Below are 14,747 nucleotides of genomic sequence, written 5' to 3' on the forward strand. Positions count from 1 at the left end.
TGCAAACCTTTACTTCTTGGCAGGTGTAAACGACTATCAAAGGATCCTTATTTTGCACAGATGGGTCTTACCCAAGGCCTCCTGAAGTTCACTGAAATCTGAAGGGTCAACAACACTCATGCTCCGTTGTATCCATCACCACCCAGGAACAGTCACACATCTTCTGTAACTAGGAATGCCACCTTGCCCGGTTATAAACCTTGCATTAAATATCATGAAAGAGTTGGCAAATATCACATTCTGCATTAAAACAAACAATATTCCACAAGCCCTGAAGGGGAAATTTGCCGAACGACTCATGACATTGAGAGTAAAACCGTTCTTGTTTCCGATTTTTGATTCCTCGTTCGGCCATCGCTCGTGATTTTTGTGCAGCGAAATGTCCCCTTGGAGTATCCGAGAGGAATTGTCTCGCGGTATTTCTTTCTCATGCCGACTGTTAAATGTCGCTAAAAAGAGAAAGGGGAGAATTAACGTGCGGGGAAAGAGCATCCGAACAAAACAAAAGTGTCTTAGTAAAAAGAAAAGAAGGGTCATTCTTATTTTGACGATGCAGAAAGAGAAAAAGCAGATTTTTTTTCTAAGTATCATCGGAGTTTCAACATTCGAGCGGTATTATCAGCCATGTCCACAAGAGGGAGCTAAAGAACTGCTTAACTAAAGGAGGTAATTAATCCAGAACCCAGTGTTAATCAGTTCTGCAGGCATTTATCTCTGATCCGCGAATGCACTTTGAATGCCAGCGGCACGATTAATGGTACTTAGTAAAGTGGCCCGTGGTAGAAGAAATACATTCTCATGAAAGCGAATTGCAAATAAAATACATTCGTAAAATCAAAACGGAGCTCCTTATTATGAAGGACAGAATGAGATGTTACCCATGAACCTAAATATTTCACTGAACAAGCAATAAGGGAAGATTATAGAACTGTTGTGGACTTTATATATGTGTCTATTTTTGCCTATTATTTTCTATTTTTGCCAACGGTTTTCATAATGGAAACCTTATTTTGTGCTTTTTGTTTGGGCACCACAAATACAAAATGTGAAGAAACTGTGTTTTTCAATGCTCTATTGTGCAATAAATCCAATCTACACTGTAAGATATAACAACACAAACTTACAGGACGAACTTTACTGTTTTGTCATGGCTTGCCGCATTGTGTGGCATTGCGTGGAAAGGAGAGAACAAGACAGTGCCCTAACTAATAAGACATGGATCTGCAGCTCTCTTCCCAAACTCTCATGCACTTTCTGGATGCCTAGTGCCATGCACATACCTTTGCACCACAGTGCAAAGTTGTCTACATGAGTGCAGAATACGTTTTGTACTGGAAGGGTGCACTATGCTTAGACATAGCATAAAACTTTTCCCACTTTGCATGTCTTGTACAGTACAGCACAAATGCAAAGTTAGAAAAGTTTGGAGAAAAGAAATCCTCTCTCCAATTTTGTGGGACCCTCGAGAAGGTGTAAATTTTGGGCGCAAAGCCCTGCCATGTAGTTCCCACTAATCCGTAGGACCTGCCCGTTTGTTGAACAACATAAACTTTGGGAGAGGTGCCAAGACTGATTCGGAGCTACCCCGCAGGATATGTTGGCCAAGAGACCAGCTAGCTCACAGTGCCACCATAAGCCCCCATAACCTTACCGGGGAGGGGAGCGATGGTTTCTGGCAACCACTGAATATAACAACCCTGACCCCTCAGGGATCGTGGAAACAGATCAGAACCTTTTGCTCAGTCACTCGTGCTCAGTTGTGCTCAGATAAATATACAGAATGCACAGTGGGACGTTTTCAATATATTTATTGAAGCAACGTTATTCTTGTATAGAATACATATGCTGGGATGATCAGAAGACAGAAACAGATGAAAGTGATTACCAGCACCAAAAAAGTAAATAGTATATACAGTTCTACCATGGTGCTAAAATAATGAATATATGCAGGCAAATAAACAGGGCAGTAATCAGGCGTACTCCTACTATGCCAACCCTGCTCTGAGTGTACCAAGTGTTTGTGTAGGTGTGAAGCCAAGAATCCCTACAAGGGATAATACCACCCCATTACCTGTTGGGAGAGATTGTAAGACTTCGTCTTGGTCACAAACTGGACACCCTTCACGAGATGTCAGGCCGCTGCGTGGTGAAGTCTTAGTATGCAGATCCCCTTGGCATCCGCTGAAGTGCCTCCTCTGCTAATCTTTTGGGATGCTCTTTATATATAATAGAATGCAGGCTTGCGATGTGCGTATAGATTAGTGATGTGATGGATATGTAGAAAGGCCTGTCACCCCGTGGATGAAGATGGAACGACATTTGTACATAGTGCATAGAGGGACCTTGTACATGATGTTCGAGACATTGTGATCATTTTGTGCGAAGTGCTACTTTGATTTATTTAATGCTGCTTCCCAGCATGAAACAAGTTTTGGCTGGGAAGTAAATCCCAAATCATCACTTTGCACTGGTGTGCATCACTTTTGGTAACTTTGCACTGGTGCAAAATGTTGATACATTTTTCCCACAGTCTTTTGAGCCTTTCTAAACAGGAAGAAAGAAAAAATATATTGCCATTTGTGTCACGTGATCCTCCCATTTATTGCTTGGGAATATATTTAACTTTGGAGAGCATCTTGTGTATAGATCTGAGATCTATCTATCTATCTATCTATCTATCTATCTATCTATCTATCTATCTATCTATCTATCTATCTAGCTATTTCGTCAACAACTATAACCCTTCCCCTTCTCAGTAACAGCAACAGTTCTGCCTTGGTGGTCCTTAGCGCCGGGACACTCTTCCTGAGTAGCTGCACACTCTATAAGTACCCATTGACATTAACATAACATCTATATATATGGTTTCACGGGTGAAAGGTAATCAATCACCTTCATATTAAATACAATACTTGTGAGACATAAATGCCCTCAAGGCAATCAATGTTACATGGGCACCGTATTGAAATCTTATTCTTCCATAATCACAAATACATGTAACTGCATACTGCATTATCAACACAAAATAAAGTGAAAAATACATTTAAAATTAAAATGAAATGTTAAGCTCTGTGCTTTTTATCTCCATTGTACAGAATAACTGTCATGAAGAGTGCCATCACCATCATACATATTAAAAAAACAAAAACAATTATATCATGTGGTGAACAGGTTACGTCAGTGGCTAAGTTCTTCACATAGCATTGTTCATATTTAGATATAATTCCATACAGCTCCTCAAGATTACTGGGTTGAACTGAGTCATAGTATAGTTGATACAGAGCTTATTATAATCATCATACAATAATTGCAACATAGGGGTGTCAGTTATAGTCACTGATCAAATACATCATTCGCATGGCCAAGGTTATTAATGTATCACCAAAATTCAGCCCAAGTGGGCAAACCATATTGATTAATCCTTACAAAAATGATGGCATCGCCCCCAATCTTCACGGTACCTTGTTATATAAATGCGGTCTCATCGATTCTACCCAAATCGGTACAAGGTAGCTGTATGTCAACATAGGCAGTCCTGCCCAAGTTGGCTAAATGTCCATCATATAGTAGCAATCCATGATTCAAGGACATCACATGTATCATCACACATTGGGGAAAATAAACATGATTTGTACAGGGTTATTGTTACATTCATTATAACTTGGCAAAACTGAGAAGCTTAAAGAAGAAACAGAAATTCTTAGCTGAGTGGATGAGCTGAAGTTCTCACCACCATGAACTGTGTAAAGAAATCAACCTGTTAAAAAACTTTAAAAAACACACAGAGAATTTAAAGATACATGCGATTCATAATCAACCTATTATTATCCTGAACATTGGTGAGCCACATCTGTTGTGAACCCAGGCAGATGTTCAGTTCCTCTTCTGTGTTCAGTCCTCAAGGAGTTAAGTATCTAGCAGTATAATATATGAACCCTTCAGTCTTCTAAGGCTAAGTTCCCAATTGCCTCCCCTTGCATTGTTTGGAATGTGGTCAACCCCAAAGAATTTCATCAATTTACGAGTCTACTTTGTGTATGGCACCGAGATGCTCCAGTATCCTTTTTTTCAGTGGGCCAATAGTACTTACCACATTGAATTTTCTGCTGGGGCAATCTGAAAAATATTATGTGTATTCTGTGTTGCATGTAATGTGCTTGTTTATTTTCCTGCTAACTTCATATGGGACATTATATTCAAACACATTTGTACTGAATTTGCAGGCTTTGCATTTATGACAGGTGAAGAACCCTTGCACATCCATTCCACTCTGGATGGGAGACAATGTTATATAATTCTTGCTGATACTGTCCCTTTTTTTAATGTTACAAGTGGACTTTAACTGTAGTATAGCGGAACAATTTTTAGTGGAACAAGAATGTGTTGTACAGAGGTTTAGAGAATGGGGTTATCCAGAGACTACCTTGAAAGCTGCTGTCTCTTGAGTGAATAGGGAAACTTTTTAAGGTGAACCAGAATAAGATAGATAAGTATAGGGTGCCTAGATTCAATCCTACTTTTAGTAATCAATCGCTAGAATCAGGTCCATTTTATGCAAATACTGGTCGGTCTAAAGATCTGACCTGATTATAGGTGAGAGTATGTCTGAGAGTCCACAAGTAACATTAAAAAAAGGCATATGCGACAGGATCAGCAAGAATTGTGTAACATTATCTCCAATGCAGAGTGGAAGGTATGTGCAAGAGAGCTTTACCTGTCGTGAATGCAAAGCCTGCAAATGTACCACAAATGTATTTGAATACCATGTCCCATATGTAGGTAGCTGGAAGATAAACAAGGACATTGCATGCTACACAGAGTACACAGTTTGTACTCTAGTTTGGAATATATGATGTTACAACGCAAAGAATTACAACGCATGCCTTTACAACGCAGGTTTTGCATCCCAGCTACCTTTACAATGCATGATTTTAAAACACATGCCAATACAATGCATTTTTAGAAACTACCTTTACAACGCATTCCATTACAACACATACCATTACACCACACACCATTACAATGCATAATACTTTTAGGGTAACAGTGGGGTAAGTTTTGGATAGTGTAGGGGTAAAATTACTATTCCCACTCCAGTGACTGCAACAGTAGGGTAAGTGTTGGATAGTTTATGGGTAAAAATACTATTCCCACTCCAGTTAGTGCAACAGTAGGGTAAATGTTGGATAGTGTAGGGGTAAAAATTACTATTGCCATGTACCCCCAAACCCATACCCACCCTCAAACTAAAAAAAAACTCCATTACTTACCTTATAATGCGATTTAATGGCATGCTTTGTAATGGTATGCATTGTAATTGCATGCGTTATAGTGACATGCATTGTAATGGCATGCGATGTAAATGCAGTCGCGTTGTAACACCCGCGTTGTAATGACTGCTTTGTAATGGTTGTTTCCCTCTAGCTTGCCCTTGCAAAAAATTCTATGTGGGTAGCACTAGCCACCCATTAGGGAAAGGGATACTGGGTCATCTGCATGCCATACACCAAGCAAACTCCCATTGCCATGTAGTGAGATATTTCAAGGATGTCCATAACAGTAACAGTAAACTGCTGAAATCTTTTTGGGTTGACCACATTTATTTAAACACAAAAGGTGAGGCAATCAGGAACTTATCCTTAGAAGGCTCAAGACTTCATATATTATGTTTCGAGGTGCCAAGACTCTTTGAGGACTTAACACAGAAGAGGAACTGAATGTTTACATGGGTCCAGAATGTTATGTTATGTTAGGTCAATTTGTATGGCCATCCCCTGTGAGGTTACCCTGGCACTGGAGCAGGAACATAGGTCAGGCGGAGCTCCTAGTTGAACAACCAAGACTTCAGTTACTTGTGGAAGTTGAGTAGCAAAGGGGCAGTCCTCATGTGTTGAGGGAGTTCATTCCAGTGTTGGTGGCGATGTAGAAGGAGTGCACTACTGACTTGCTTCTGCGGATGTTGGGGACATGTGCGAGGGCAAGTGAGGCTGAGTGTAGGTGTCTGGTTGGATGGTAGAGTTGAAGTTGCAGGTCCAGTGTTGTGGTGGGTTATGTAGGTATGGCCGAGCAGCTTGACTTGGCATTGTTTCTGGATGGGTGGCCAGTGTAGTTCTGTGAGGAAAGGAGTGATGCAAGTGTTTCTGGGGACGTCTAGGATGAGTCTGGCAGCGGCGTGTTGAATAGTCTGGAGTCAATGAGTGAACTGGTTGTAGATGCTGGCATAGAGTCCGTTACCATAGTCCGTTTTGCTGGTTCTGAGGGCCTGGGTGACAGTGCATCTCGTGTACACAGGAAGCCATCTGAAAATCTTGCAGAGCATTCTGAACATGAGGAAGCAGGATGAGATCATTGTGTTCTACTGTTTAGTCATTGTGAGTTTGTTGTCTAGGATGGTAGGTTTATGGCATAGTCCGTGGAGGTGGGCATGGGACCCAGTTTGGCTGTCCACCAGGAGTCGTTTTATTGGGAGCTCTTGTTTCAGAAGATTATGATCTCTGTTTTGTACGTGTTATGTTTTAGACAGCTCTCTCTCAACCAGTTGGCCATGTTGGTCATGCAGGAGGTGAAATTTGTCCTGGTGGTGTTGTCCTTAATGGTGAGGGAGAGGATGAGCTGTGTGTCATTGGCATAGGAGACAATGTTGATGTAATGGGCTCTTATGATTCAGTCGGGGTGCCATGTACACATTGAAGAGGGTTGGACTGAGGGAGGATCCTTGGGGGACACTGCAAATGAGTGTCTTGGGTTTGAGGTGTAAGGAGGTAGGACTTGTAGAGTTCTTTCGGAAAGGAAGGAGGTGATCCATCTCAGGGTGGGTCCTTAAATACCTACATCATGAAGTCTAGAGAGGAGGGTGCTGTGGGATACAGTATCGCAAGCTGCTGAGAGGTCGAGGATGATGAGAACAGCAGCTTCCCCTCTGACCATGATGGTCTGGATGTCGGCTATTGCTGCCAAGAGGGTAGTTTCTGTTGTTGCTTTGGAACACTGACTGAGAGATGTCCAGGAGGTGGTACTGCTCTAGGTGGCAAGAGAGTTGCATGAGAATCTCGTTCTCTATGACTTTGGATAGGAATGGTAGGAGCGAAATGGGTCTGTAGTTGCTGAGTTCTTCCTTGTCTGCTGAGGGTTTCTTCAGTAGAGCTGCGACCTCTGTGGTTTCGCTAAGGGTGGAGGTGTTGATGATGGTGGTGAGATTGTCGCTAATCAGTAGTCCTCCCAAGTTGTAGATGTGGTGCGGGCACGGGTCAGTGGGGGTCCCTGAATGGATGGTCATCATAATTCAGGTGGTGTCTTCTGTGGTGATGGGGCTCCAGTTCATTACTTGATGGGTGTTCTTGGTGGTGATGGGCAGTTGCCGTATAAGGTCTTCTGAGGTTGGTTGCATTACAAAGGTACTGTAGATCTTAAAGTATTATTATGGAAGAAGTCAGGGAGGTTGTTGCAGAGGTCCTGTGAAAGGATGATGATGTTGGTGCTGCTGTTGGGTTGGCAAATTCTCTGACAATGTTTAAAAGTTCTATGCCAGAGTTAGTGTTGGAGCAGGATTCCAGTGTCAGGATAAGGGCTCATTTCCTGGCTTCTTTGATCTGGATGTGATATCCTCTCTGTGTCGATTTGTAGGTGTCTTGACTGGTTCTCCATCTTTTCTCTAATTGCTTGCAGTAGCGTTTGGAGTTTCTTAGGTCTTCTGTGTACCAGTAGCCTTGAACATTTGTTCTTGCTTGCCTAACTTTCTTCATGGGAGCCAGTTTGTTGGTGCAGTTTGAGATGCAGTCATTGAATTTGGTTAAGCCGTTCTGTAGGTCACCGGTGAGGATAGGCTGGTTTGATCTAAGGGTGGGAGTCCAGTGCACCTCTGCGATCTTGTTGAAGTGGTTTCTGAAGTTGCTGGCTAGCTTCGACTTTCTGGATTGGGGTGCGTTGATATGGAAGTGTGCAATTGAGTGATCTGTCCATTTGAGTGGGGTGAGGTGGCTGAAGGTGATCTTGGTGATCTTGTTGCTGGCAGTGAAGATGGGGTTGAGGGTGTACCCTGCATTCTGAGTCGGGCCTCGGCCGAGCTGTGTGTGTCCGATATTGTTTCGGCTCTCAAGAAGGGCAGTCAAGTTGGTGTCTGCTGGGTCATCAAGATGAAGGTTGAGGTCTCTGAGCTGTAAGCAGTAATTGGATCTGATACCCAAAGGAGTGATGAAGTCGGTAAGGAGGTTGCTGAAGGTGGTGCGTGGTCCTGGTGGTCAGTAGTCAAGAGTGCCTACGATAGTCGTGACATGGTTAACTTGTAGTTGGAAATGCATGTGTTCCATGAACAAGGTGGGTTCATCCGTGGAAGTGGTGCAGGTTATGGTATCTCTGTGGATGACCGTCAGACCTGCGCTGGGTTTGTGGTGCCTGTCTTGGCAGGGGATCTTGTAGCCAGGAGGGATGGCTGTGGCTATGGTAGGGGTGGATGATGGTTTGAGCCAGGTTTCAGTGAGAAGAAGGATGTCCGGCGAGTGCGTGTCAATGGTGTCCCAGACCTCAGTGGTGTGCTTGCAAAGAGATCGGTGTTGAGGAGCATACATTCGATATCGGGTGAAGCATGGTGGGTGTAGTAAGAGTGAAGTTGCATGAGAAATGGCAATGAGTGCATGAGAAAGTGCCTATCATGGAGTGAGGTGTGGAGTGGAACTTCAATTTGAGTGCATTTTAGACGAGCAGTATAATTTTACATCACACCCTCGCTTGTTACTGACAATAGCCTCCCATAGCATAAACCGAAAAAAAGGTTAAATTTCACTGCCTTGTAAGTAAGCAGTCAATAGAAAAGCTGTTCCACTATCCTATTGTACTAGAGTCTACAAAAAAGAAATGCCACTTCCCATCACAGCCTAATCATATGCAACCTCTCACTGCATCCTTTGCACTCAAGCTCTAATTCTGTCTAGGACATATTACACAAGCAATATATCCTTAAATCACACTCGTTAGTTACCACTACTAGAACCAAAAGAATCAGCTGTTACAATCAAACGCCTATGTCCACTACCTAGGAAGATTATAGTACATTATTCTACTATTTTAATGCTCAATTCTCTTGGATCTACTACACAGCACACGAAATATTTCCAGCATACAGTGATATGACCAAGTACGGGATTGTTGATGTACTGTGGCCATAAGATACCTGAAGTAATATGTGATGTGTGCGTTGGAAGGGCAATCCTGGGTTACCAGGCGAAAAATTGCGTTTGCCTGCAGCATATGCGCCATTTATTTCACCAATGTGTTACTCGTGAGACAAATTAAATAAAGTGCAAACATTCGGCAATCAGTGCATTTACACTGACAGAGTGACTTCTTTTGACAGCCTCATATGCAGAAAGCTCGTGTTTTCAAAAGCACATATTACAACAAGCTAATTATGTTTGAATCCAATGCTTTTCTCTCTATGAAGGCCCATGTAAGATTCGATTTTTATTTGGTGGTCCATGGCTGTTAGCAAGCATTATTTACCTACATTAAATCAGTGCTTCACTGAGGTTAGCACTTTCCTAGCTGGAAATGGATAAGTAAATGTACAACACCAAGACAATCGATTTTAGTTTCATCAGGCAGGAGAGCTGGAAAAATACATTAAAATACAGGTGCCTGTGAATGGATCTCACAGGGTTAGTCATACAAGGGAGAGATATCATGTAATTAGTTCTCTTATCTAATAATTGAACGTTTCTTACAGCACAAAATAAATAGTTTGGCATTAACCAGCTCCTGTACACACAAGTACATAATTAATTCACAGGTATATTATGTATGCAGCCAATGGGTGACAGGAGTAAGAAAACTGATGTGAAATATATACATTAAAATATACGTTAAAATGATGAATATCAGCACATAGGCATGACAGGATAAGGTACAATCCCGTTCACCAGCATACAAAAATGATATAAGAATTTTTGGTGCCCTTTTGCAGTGATGGCTGCATCAGGAGCTGAATGTTATATCAGAATCAGATATTCACTGTTTGATTAAATTATGCACCAAAAGATACGATAGTGATGAAAAATCTATTAATTGGTTTAAAGCTCCTTGGGCAGCATGCAAACTATATTGTTAATACTGGATGCAAAAGCCTCGCCCACACTTTTGTGACATGCATCATCACAGGCTTATCTGTTCTGCCTTTAAAAAATAGTACCATCACGGTAGCCTCTACCTTGAGCCGAGAGAGCTCAAAATAAATGGTGCTAGATAAGCGTGGAATCCACAATATTGCTAAAACCACCTTTGTGTAGGTCTGAAGGATTTTCCTCTATTAAGAAGGTACACATTAACCCCAGGCGGTTAACTCTGCTAAGCCAGCGGAGTTAGCGGATTTTTGCCTACTCGGCGAACGCGGAGTTTCAGCAAAACTTCCCTCCATGGCAAAGCGGAGTTAGCCAGCCCCTCCAACCTCACATTTTAATTAAAAATTTAAAAAAGAAGGCACTTACCTGGTTGCTGCCTCCTCCTCTGCCTGGCCGCTCTCCTTCCTGCTCCTCGTCATCCTTCTTCTATGAAAAAACCCTACGTTGTACGTCTTGCACTCGCCTCCCAAATTTATTAACAATTAAAATAGAAGGCACTTACCGGCGAGGTTGCCTCCTCTACTGCCTAGCCGCTTACCTTCCTGCTCCTCGGCGTCCTTCTTCTATGAAAAAACCCTACGTTGTACGTCTTGCGCTCGCCTCCCAAATTTATTAACAATTAAAATAGAAGGCACTTACCGGCGAGGTTGCCTCCTCTACTGCCTAGCCGCTTACCTTCCTGCTCCTCGGCGTCCTTCTTCTATGAAAAAACCCTACGTTGTTCGTCTTGCGCTCGCCTCCCAAATTTATTAACAATTAAAAAAGAAGGCACTTACCTGCGAGGTTGCCTCCTCTACTGCCTAGCCGCTTACCTTCCTGCTCCTTGGTGTCCTTCTTCTATGAAAAATCTCTACGCTGTACGTCTTGTGCGGCATGCGCATGCGCAGGACATACCATGTAGGAGTTTCTTGCGCATGCGCAAGACATACAACGTAGGAGTTTTTTCATAGAAGAAGGACGGAGAGGAGCAGGAAGGAGAGCGGCCAGGCAGAAGAGGAGGCAGCCACGCAGGTAAGTGCCTTCTTTTTTAATTGTTAATAAATTTGGGAGGGGGGAGGGAATGGAACAGAGTTTTTTTCAAACTCCGTGCACTCCGATTAGAGGCACTACGCCACCTCCGCCCGCTCTTAGTACACATGGTAGGATTAAATAGGAAGTGCGATGGAGAATTAGAGATTAAGGGCCTGGATAAGATTCTTGGCAGTCAGGTTACTCCGTCACAATGGTGACGGATATACGTCAGTCAAAAAATAAATCCCATTATATTTAATGAGATTTATATTTGGGCAGATGGGATATCTGTCACCGTTGTGACGGAGTAACCCATCCACCAATACCTACACCCGTCCCTATGTCTCTATCAACCACAAATTGCTAAATTGCCAAAATGTTTCGTCTCGAAATTTGCCTAAATGGGGTCTTGAGTCTTCTTTAAGGCTGTTCGGATGCCTACTGTCAGTGCGACATCTCAGTATGAGCAGCAAGGTAAGAATAAGTATTACCATAAACATATTTGCTGGTTTTCAGCACCCGAATTCAGGGAGCTGTGACCTAGTGGTCTCAGCATCAGGAGATACATTCTGTAGTCACACATTCGTGAACAAGAGTGTCCCATATGGTATCTAGGGTGCCATCCATGAGCCAATGCACGTACCTATACCTATTTAATTGTGGTGTACATACTGTTCGATACAAGCAGAAATTGAAAATAGTAAATTGGAGGTTTTGAAGTGATGGGATATTCACAACTTGGTAAAATCTGAGATAATATTTGAAGAGGTCACACCAAGAATGGAAATTTCAATTAATGAATAATTTCGACTTTAACATCCAAGGTGGCAACTTGTAATTACTGGATGTGGTCCTCCTTAGCGAGAGACCTTCTGTGAGAAACAACTGCCCATCATAGGAAATGGACTGTGGGACCTCTGCTGAATAGACACATGTGCGGTGGATAAAGGCAATACAACTAGATAAAGAGAAACGCAAAGTTCCAGTCTAGTGATCATCTACCACCAGTGAGGTCCTTGCGAGTGAATGGAGCGTAGTGGGCTGTATGATTTGTAAAAGATTAATAATCAGTGATATAGTGCCTAGGCAGCACTCTGATTTGTGAATACTTCATCAAATTCTAAAACACGCAAAGACCTTTTGTGTCATTTTAGCAGTGATTAAACGATACACGACCCCCTCTATGTAAGGTGCACCCAGCAAATGGTAGGTCCATATGATAATAATGTAGCATAAACTGTGTTAATTTCAAAGTATATTCTGTAGAGTTAGAGCTACCATTTAGTAAAAATGAAGGCTGTCTCTCGTCTCTCAAGTTCTTTAGAGGGTACGCAGAAGAAAATGCAACAACTGTACATTTGATCTTCACATAAGATTTACAATTTTATTTTAATGCTATACTAGAGAGTTTTAAGTATGTTTTCCTGTGTGCTAAATATTATTCTCAAGAATGCATTTCTTTGTGTCACCAGCTGTTTTTATTCAGATTGGGGTTTTATCCGCACTCCTCTTATTTCATACATCCCAGCTTGAATTTATCTATGCAAGGCATTAAAAATGTGTTTATTCTCATTTAAATGATTATTATTATATACTTTGGTCACTTAGAAAAAAAGAGTGTTCTACTTATGCAGAGAAAAAGGGACCCACGGGGTCACATTGCGGGTGACAGCAAATGCGATTGACCTAGTATTACACAGGATCAAATTGCATTCTTGTCTAGTTTGTAAATACTAATTTTACATAACAATCTCTATTCCACCACATAAAAAGAACACAAAGAAATGCCACCGTACATTGATGATGAGCTTTAATTAAGTGTTATTGGCAGTGCTTGTGGACAATAATGAATATTAAGTACCCTCCCGGAAACTATGAGCCTGATACACAAGTAAGGGCCCATAATGATGTCAGACTAATTAAAAGCTGTCACTGTCCTGCAGAGGGAAGCAATAAGGCTATTCGCATTGACCCTTCCTGTGCATTGAATTCACCACATGAAGGGCAGGGGACAAACTGCTCACCTGGACCTGTAAAGCAGACAGCTGTATGTTAGGAGTCCACTCTCAATGGCACTGCATGTCAAAGGGGAAATGTCAGCCCTATTATCCCAGAACAACAAAATAACAAACAAACATGTCAGTTTGTTTAGTTTTTTCTAGGATACTGCATCATTTGGGCTTATATTCCATCTTTAAAAATGAAGGGGAGGCGCTGGCATGGAGTGGCTGACAAGAGAGCAGCTAGATACAGCCTCAATTGCAGATTGTAAAGTGCCAGTTTTCATCCAAATGTTGGAGCATTTGGAACCCTTCACTTTAGATCAACTTACAAGAATTGCCATGTCCATCAGAGTGGGAAAAGGCACTGATAGTACCTCTGCTGAAGAAACCTAATGCAGATCGAGATGTCCTCCCCAACTTCAAGCCGATTTCTCTGGTGTCCTTTCTGATAAAGATTATGGAGAAATATCTGAATCAACTGTATTCCATTTGTATGGAACAAAACTAGAATCTTTACCCAGGCTAGTCTGGTTTCTGACACTCAACTAGCACTCAGACAGCCTTGCTTTCAGTGCAAGATGATCTGCGTCTGTGCTATTAGGCTTGTGACTGCTTTTTATAATATGTCACACTCTATTATTTTACCTAGAATGCAGGAAATCAGGGGTCTATGTAAATGCCATTCAGTGGTTTCAGTCAGGTGCTAAGCAGTTAACATGCCCTATACACCTCAGACTGAAAGTCATTACATCATGGAGTACCCCAAGGATCTGCACTAAGCCCAGCATGTTTTAATGTCTATAGTTTTCCTTTGGCACAATTAATCCTATTATTTAGTCGCAGCTGCCTACAATTATGCAAATGACACCCAGATGATTATTGCCTTGGGCAGGTTGGTCGCCACCCCTTCTGAACCACCCCATCAGTATATGTCTGTGGTTTCTTCTTGGCTCAAAGAGAATACCTTAAATTTCAAATCGAACAAGATTGAGGCACTTTGGATAGAGTAGACCACTGTAAACTACAATGACATTGTGTTATACATGTGCAATCCTGGAACAAATTTAACAGACTACAGGGCATCAGTGCCTATCGATGAGGCACATACAGCACATTTACTCATTAGCCAAAAGTGTGGCATAGGGCACCACGAGAAAGAGATGTCAATCTAAGGCATGGGTACCAGCAAATATTATCTCAGGGGCCTCAAACTAAGATCTATGGTGTACCCAAGGGCCGCATGGATGTCATCAAAGTAACAGTAGGGCTTTTTGTTGTAACTTTGGCACTGTATGATGGATCTTCACAAAATTTTTGAAACTCCTACGCTAATTGATTCAGCTGCTGTGGGGAAAGACTTGTGGTGGTTTATCAAGAGGGGGTTGAGAAAAAGGGGGTTATCAAAACTCATTTTTCCAATGCAATTTCCCATAGGGATTTTGAACACAACTACAGCGTGAACCGCTGGACGGAATTACACCAAATTTGGCATAAAGCTAGCTGTTAGTCCATAAAGTGTGCTTCTTGTGATTTTGTGCAAATCTGTTCAGTAGTTTTAGAAATATTAACAGAAAACCAAATTTGTATATCTAGGGATGCGGAGCCTCTGCAGATCAACCCGCAG

Source organism: Triturus cristatus, chromosome 10, assembly GCF_964204655.1.
Source record: "Triturus cristatus chromosome 10, aTriCri1.1, whole genome shotgun sequence".
In the NCBI taxonomy this organism is placed as follows: domain Eukaryota; kingdom Metazoa; phylum Chordata; class Amphibia; order Caudata; family Salamandridae; genus Triturus; species Triturus cristatus.